Below are 7,285 nucleotides of genomic sequence, written 5' to 3'. Positions count from 1 at the left end.
GTCTCTTTGTGGTCGTTATAAGTCTCTTTGTGGTCGTTGTGTGTCTCTTTGTGGTCGTTGTGTGTCTCTTTGTGGTCGTTGTGTGTCTCTTTGTGGTCGTTATAAGTCTCTTTGTGGTCGTTGTGTGTCTCTTTGTGGTCGTTGTGTGTCTCTTTGTGGTCGTTGTGTGTCTCTTTGTGGTCGTTATAAGTCTCTTTGTGGTCGTTGTGCGTCTCTTTGTGGTCGTTGTGTGTCTCTTTGTGGTCGTTGTGTGTCTCTTTGTGGTCGTTATGCGTCTCTTTGTGGTCGTCGTGTGTCTCTTGTCCACTTATCCAGACCGCGTACATCATAATAGAGTTTTTGCAGCCCTTTAATGTATTGAATGTCTAAGTGTATAATTACAACCACATTCTTTAATTTTTATCTGATTGTAAAAGTTTTTCTTCAAACTGGACAGCTGAAGACAAACAGCAGCTGTGAGCGATAAGGAGGAGAATTAAGGTTTGGACTGACAGGAATGAAAGGAATGCAGATGTTAACAGTTTTACACAAAAAACCCAGCATATTACTGTACATGTCAATTAACGCATGCACACACAAAGCAGCAGTGTGTGTGGGTCACTGAGGTTTGTTGCACGTGCTCACGGAAAAGCTTGTGAAACCAGAGCATCCTCCATGGCCCCGCCGTTTCTGGACTAGGGCATGATGGGAAGAATGAAACACCACAACATCACACACACACAAACCCCGCCCGCAACACAACACATCCGCCCGCTTCACACGTGCATGCTGGGAACAGCCACACAGCCAAAACCACTGACATGTTTTCTCCGAGTTGGAGCGTGTTGGAGACAGATGAAGAAGAAGGGGAGGGGGCGGGCGGCTGAAGGAAAAAACCCGACCACTGGACCTGGACCCTGTGGATGCAGTTGGTCCAACACGTGGCTTCACATGCGACAGGACGGAGCGAAGGTGCGGCGCTGCCAAACAGCAGCTGATGCAGATTCACAGCAGTGTTACTCAACAGGACAAAAGAGCAGGGCTGCAACTGCAGAAAGAGGAAACCGATGACAGACGCTCATCAGGTGTCCCGCGACGGAAAACGCAGAGAAACTAATCTGTGAGGAAAGAGAGAGAAGCTGAAGCTTTATTCCTGGTACTCGAAGCGCTGCCTGTCAATCAACTGAACAACTCTAATCTCAAGTGTTAGAGCTGAAAGAGCCAATCAAAGGTAGTCCTGCTGCAGGATGCTCCCAGTGGTCAACTGTGGTACTGCAACCACAACATTTAACTCCAGCAGACCCATAAATCGGCGTAGCGATATTATTGGCCGATAGCAGCTAATAGCAGATAAATCAGTGTTTATGATAAATGACAATTAAAAAAGAAACAGAGAGACGGATCCCATTTGCCAAAAATGGAAACATCCAAATGTCCTCTACGAATGTCAGTGTGCAGAAACTAAAGTACCTGTTGAGACAGTATCACCCAGAGACAAGACGCACATGAAGTGAAGAAACTGTCTATCAGATCTTCTTCTCGTTGCTTTGAAGTGTACAAGTTGCAGCTTTAAACTGGCAGTAAAGAGTCTGACAGCTGCAAACAACAAGCTTCAGCACGCCGCTCGCCACAGTCAACACTTGAGCTGCTCACAGGTTGTGAAATTTCACTCCTCTCGTCTGTCTTTGGCCTCTTTTTTCTCCTCATGTCTGCGTTCATAAAGCTTGTTGTTGCCGGCGAGCGGCAGAGCGGCTCCACGCCTCCTCCTGTAAAACCTAAACGCTCCCACATCAAACGGCGGCGAGGCTCGACCGGCACGGACTAATTAAGGACTCTCAGATCCATGCTCATGGCCCGAGGCGCAACGCTCCCACTGCACTCGGCTAATTAGGCTAACTAGGCTAACACTGCCAATTAGGCTAACGAGGTGCTGTTCCCCCGCGGCCAACCGTTAAAGCTCAACTTTAACGGCAAACAAATACATTTACACACAAATGTGAGACTATTACAACCACTATTATTATTAATACTACTACTAATGATAATAATAAAACTTAATGTTTCTTTAAAGTTATGACGTGATTAAAAATAAACAGCAGTGTGGTCTCACTCTTAAACAGAAAGTGGTACCTTATTAATGAACAAATGTCCTCATGACAAATCCACAGAGATCCTCCTATGAATGGTGGTGTGACCTCTGGCAGAGAAATAATTACTCTTCTGTTTTCTGAGCCGATGTGCAGACGTAGACGTGAACTGTTTATAATGGAAGCTAATTACTGCCACGATGATCTGAACCTTTTGAGTAACTCAGACATCAGATGAAAAACTGTACCCAATATGCAAAAACAACAGTTCAATAAACTCATAACCAGTGTTGGTAGTAATGCTTTACAAAGTAGTAATATAACGCATTACTAATAACATTTTGGTAATATTACACCCATTACAATCTCAGTAATGCACATTTTTACCCGAAATTAAGTTGTGTTGTTGTTTTTTAATAATTGACCACCACTGCAAAGTGTCTGCACCAGAAAACAAATTCTGTAAGTAAAAGAGTAAGGAGATTTCCTGCTGCTGGAATTCGATGGTCGTAGGCAGGGTGCAAACTACAGGGGGAGCCGGGCTCCTCTTAGTAAAGCTGATTTATACTCCTGCGTCAGGTCTACGTGCGTACAAGGTTTATTTATACTCGACATGTAGTTACATTTTTGAAGAGGTGCACGTCAGGCGATTCGACACAGAAGTATAAATTACACTTAAGACGGGAGCTTCTCTGAAAACAGGATCTGTGAAATTCTGGAGGTTCTCTAAGATACTGACGATCATGAATCATGTGTAAATAAATATATATGTGTTTTTTCTTTAATGATTTCCTGATCAGAGAGGCTGCCGTCTCTTCATCCTGCAGAGTTTGCCCAGCAGATTCATTTCACCCATCCACAACCCCCCTGCTACTAACTGCAATCTGCACATCAGCAGAACCCCCTGTGAAGCACATCTCACTATCTGAATAATGCGCCCACTAAACTGCAGTGAAAGGAACTTAAAAGTTACGCAAACGTTGTGTAAAGCATTACAATTCAGAGACAGTAATATTGTAAAATAACTAATTACTCTTTTTTGGAAGTAACTTGTCTGACACTGCTCACAACAGATCAACAATTTCCAGTCATGGAAATTCAGCCCCGAACATGGAGACTCTGTCAGGTCACTTCACTGGTTCACAGGAAGCTAAAACAGGCAGAGAAGTCAGAGAGGTGATTACTACTTTCAGCGGCCCAGCGGGATAAAAAGCACAAACGTTCACACCTCCAGCAGCATTTTTCCTCCTTCAGCGAGAACACGCTGAAACAATGCAGCTTTATTTGAGCGCCAGCAGCAGTTTGTTTCCAGCGTCTCTGCAGGCCGAAGGCTGCCAGCTCTTCACTCCGACTCATGACCTTTACTGCCGCCCTTCACAATAAAACACACAGGCCTTCACAATAAAAGACTCACTCTTTGTCTCAGATTCAGACTAAAGAACTTATTTCTGATTCAGCAAAGAGAGAAACACAATAAACAATACAATTTAAATCACAAAGGTAATATGCTTAGAAATAGATGCTCAACTGGAACATAAATATCTAAAAAGAGGAGAATTTTAAGTAAATTCACCAACATAAATAACATAACATGCACATAGTGGAAGAAGCCCGAAAAAACCTGACGCTGGATGAAGTTTAGCGTCAGCTTCTTGATACAAACTGCCACAACGGCAAAAAAAGCTCCCTCATTGGACAGGAGAAGGCGATACAGCAGCATGATATATTTAAAAGGTCATAACTCAGTGAGTCTGACTGGCTGCAGGCTCACACTCCTCCTGCACACAGAGTTTGCCCAGCTGTTGTAGATGCTCAAGTTCCCATCTGGCTTGTCGCCCATACTGGTGTAAAACCTGTCCCAACATTGGACTTCGCTGCACAACAGGTTGAAATCCTGTTTATATGTCCACTCACAAAAATCTATTCTAATCTAATCTATTCTTTTTGTTTGATTTTCATCTCATTTGGCCAAGAGATTGAATTTCAAAGTTTCTGATGTAAAATATTTTTGTAGAGTCACCGCACCTTGAAATCATCAGATTTCCTTTAAGTGATCTGAGCTGCGGAGTGTTCACTGTAAAAACAGTTTCTAAATCGAGATCAGTGAATCCACAGTGATTCAGGCAGAATGTGAGTTTCAGCTGTGTAAAGCGAGAATATTTCTCTCTGATGGAACAGTGAAAACATTATTGATTAGGCTGAACATTTTACTCACTGTAAAGAGAAAATTATTTCAAATGTTTGCATAAAAGACTGTAAACGCCCGAGTCTGTATCTCCGTCCTCAGCTGATAGGCCCAGATGTTCCCAGGAACAGGGAGCTCTTAAACCAATCAGACGTCTTTCCTTGCCAGAGCGCCGCCGTTTATCCGGCGTGCCAGAGCCCACGGGCCACCTGCACAGCATCACGGTGATGAACGCTGAGGCCAGGAGGAGAAAACCCAGCAACGCTTATATAACCTCCATCACTCTGAAAAATGTTACAAAGCTGCCTTTGTCTGCCCTCAGGCCTGTGCAGCACGGCGAAGACAGAAAAGATAAAAACAAGCACAGAAACCTTGTTTTACGCTCAACAATAAATATATACAAGAGCACATTACCTTGCGGCATAAATCTCCTTAATTTTTCCATTAAATCAGGATTAATTATACATAATAAATGTAAGAGGGGGGTTTTAGGGGATTTCTCATTGTTTGAAATATGGAGACAACAATAATTAAGAGATTTTTAGTGCCGTTTGTGCAGTTTACAGAGTTATTAATGTGAAAAGACCCATTAAATTGATCCTTTTAATGACCCCTGACTGATTTGCTTCATCTGGACTCCATTTGGCAGTTTGAAGTCCTTTTTCCTTTTTTTTTTGGAACAACTCTAAAACTGTCTGATTACATGTTGTATCTTGTGTATTGAAAAGAAAAATAATTAATTGTGGTTTTAGTGGCAACAAAACCAGATCCTCAGATGAAAAGGATAGGTTGTTAGCTAAAATAATAAAAATATGTATATCAGACAGGATTTTTGCCATTTCCCTCTGCTTCCAGATTATGCTACGCTAGGCTAAACACCTCCTGGTATACTACTGTGTTGCTACAAATAACGTTGAATATGTTAGCTATATTTAGCTACAATAATATTACCTAGTGACAAACAGTCATCAGTTTTATATACTAACTAAACACATGTTGATTAGGCTAGCTGTTTTATTGCTACACTGGCTAGCATTTTACCGCAGTTCCTTCATGCTAAGCTAGGCTAAACATGTTCTGCTATTACACTGGTTAGCTAAATATAAGTACCACAATGAAGGAAATGTTAACAATATTATCTGGCTACAAAGTGTTTGTAGTTGCCATAACATTAAAATGTATAACATTAAGTTTTAAACTCGCTAGCAGTTCTCCAACATGCTTCCAGTCTTTATGCTGGTAAAACATTTTAGCTACACAAAGTTCAGTACCAGACTGCAGACTGAAATGTCCATTAGAGTGCAACTACAACATGATTTATATTCTGTACTTCATCATACCGACTGCACACACATAGTCCAATGACTGTTTTCATTTTAGGTTTTTAGCTCGTTGTTAGCTCATGAATAAATAATAAACAGACCCTACTTCCAATCTTTGTGCTAACCTAAGCTGAACATACACGCACATACAGTAACTCACTTTTGTTGCCAGCGGTTTAGACATTAATGGCTGTGTGATGTGTGTTATTTTGAGGGGACAGCAAATTTACCTCTTTAGTTATACAAGCTGCACACTCACTACTTTACATTATAGTAAAGTTTCATTTCTTTAGTGTTGTCACATGAAAAGATATAACCAGATATTTACAAAAATGTGAGGGGTGGACTCACTTTTGGGAGATACTGTAGATGAAACTAATATCCATCTGTTTCTTTAACATGTTTATTGCGCCATCGGCAGCTAAATCATCTCCAAACTGTGACCTTTCAGTTTTCCACCTGTTCCTTTTGAGGCGCAGCAAAGCTAACGCCACTTTCATTTCATTCCATGACTTAACTGACAGGAAGTCTCACCTTCCAGCCGGCTCCTCCGGCTGTCAGGTGGGTGCTGGGTAATCAGGTAATTACCAGAGCGATGGTTTGGTGTTTCTTTCCAAACGGATTCCCAGAGACACGTGTGGAGCCAGCAGCTCAGATTCCTGTGGGGAGGGTCCAGGGCTTCAGATGATGGCAGACGAGACAGAAAGAGGAAAGTTAAAAACACAAAGAGTTCTTTAGTCCCGGTCTGTGCGGCGTTCAGGGGCCGCTGGGAAACTGGCAAGGAGGCCGGGGAAATGATGACAACAACTCTTCGAGCTGTAGATGAGTCGGTTTTTGAGGTTAACCAAACTTATTTGGAAGATGAATGGTGACAATTACCAACCAAGCTCTCTGTTGTAAACATCCAGCTATGATTTACGGTACTTATATTTTCCTGTGCCATGAGGGATTATTACAGACGATTCAGGTGGGATCACTTCCAAATAAAGTGGTTTAGATCATCTGGAGAAACTGTTGGTTTGTTTCCAACTGAGCCGATTGACTAATCTTGTTTTTTATTCAATTACTGTGCTAAAAAAATAACATACCTTCTTCTGAAGGTTGGTAAACTTATCACCAGTTTCCAGGTTGCAAATATTGTTTGAAAAATGGATTGTGTAATTACACAGATTCTTCTGGAAGCTGAAACATATACAGTTATACGGGAACCTGGATGCCTGATGTCAGCCACAGTCCAGCCGTCAAAGTATTTAAACAAGGTTTTAATGGATGTGGTGACTGGAGAGAGAAGTTTTATTTCCTTCTTCTGTGTAAAGACACGAACGCTGTCTTTCTAAATGTGGGCTCCGGTGAGGAGGAGCAGACCTCTGACCCCATGTTTGGCTCTTATGGAGCAATAAATCAGCTCTACTTTGTGTTTTCGCTGTTATGGATGTACAGAGGGTTGTAAAGGTTTCTGCTTCACTGTCGACTCGTTCTCATCTCTTTGTTTTATCGCCTCAATCTGCAGCCCGAGACCAACGGACCAAAAAGTCCACAAGGTCAAAGATGAATTCCTCTTACTGTTGCAGAAAGGATCTCATTTGAGTTCTGAAAACATAAATAAAACTTCCCAAAAAAAGTCCCTGCGACCCTGTACGCAGGATAAGCGGGTGACGATGGATGGATGGATGGATGGATGGATGGATGGATGGGAAAAAAAGGTCTGGATA

The 7,285-nt window shown here is 42.1% G+C and overlaps 1 long non-coding RNA gene across 1 annotated transcript; it reads right to left on the bottom strand.

Annotated features, from left to right (window-relative positions):
* Nucleotides 1-332: 332 nt before the first annotated feature.
* LOC119901495 lies at nucleotides 333-1,947 on the bottom strand. Its single transcript, XR_005444213.1, has 2 exons — nucleotides 1,450-1,947; nucleotides 333-1,097 (listed from the first exon to the last, which is right to left on the bottom strand). It is a non-coding gene; the product is annotated as an uncharacterized LOC119901495 (long non-coding RNA).
* Nucleotides 1,948-7,285: the final 5,338 nt, after the last annotated feature.

This window comes from Micropterus salmoides, unplaced genomic scaffold (genome assembly GCF_014851395.1).
Source record: "Micropterus salmoides isolate LMB-PRFRI ecotype aquatic unplaced genomic scaffold, ASM1485139v1 Ms_hic_scaffold_1335, whole genome shotgun sequence".
NCBI classification, from domain to species: domain Eukaryota; kingdom Metazoa; phylum Chordata; class Actinopteri; order Centrarchiformes; family Centrarchidae; genus Micropterus; species Micropterus salmoides.
This window is presented reverse-complemented; position numbering and strand designations above follow the sequence as displayed.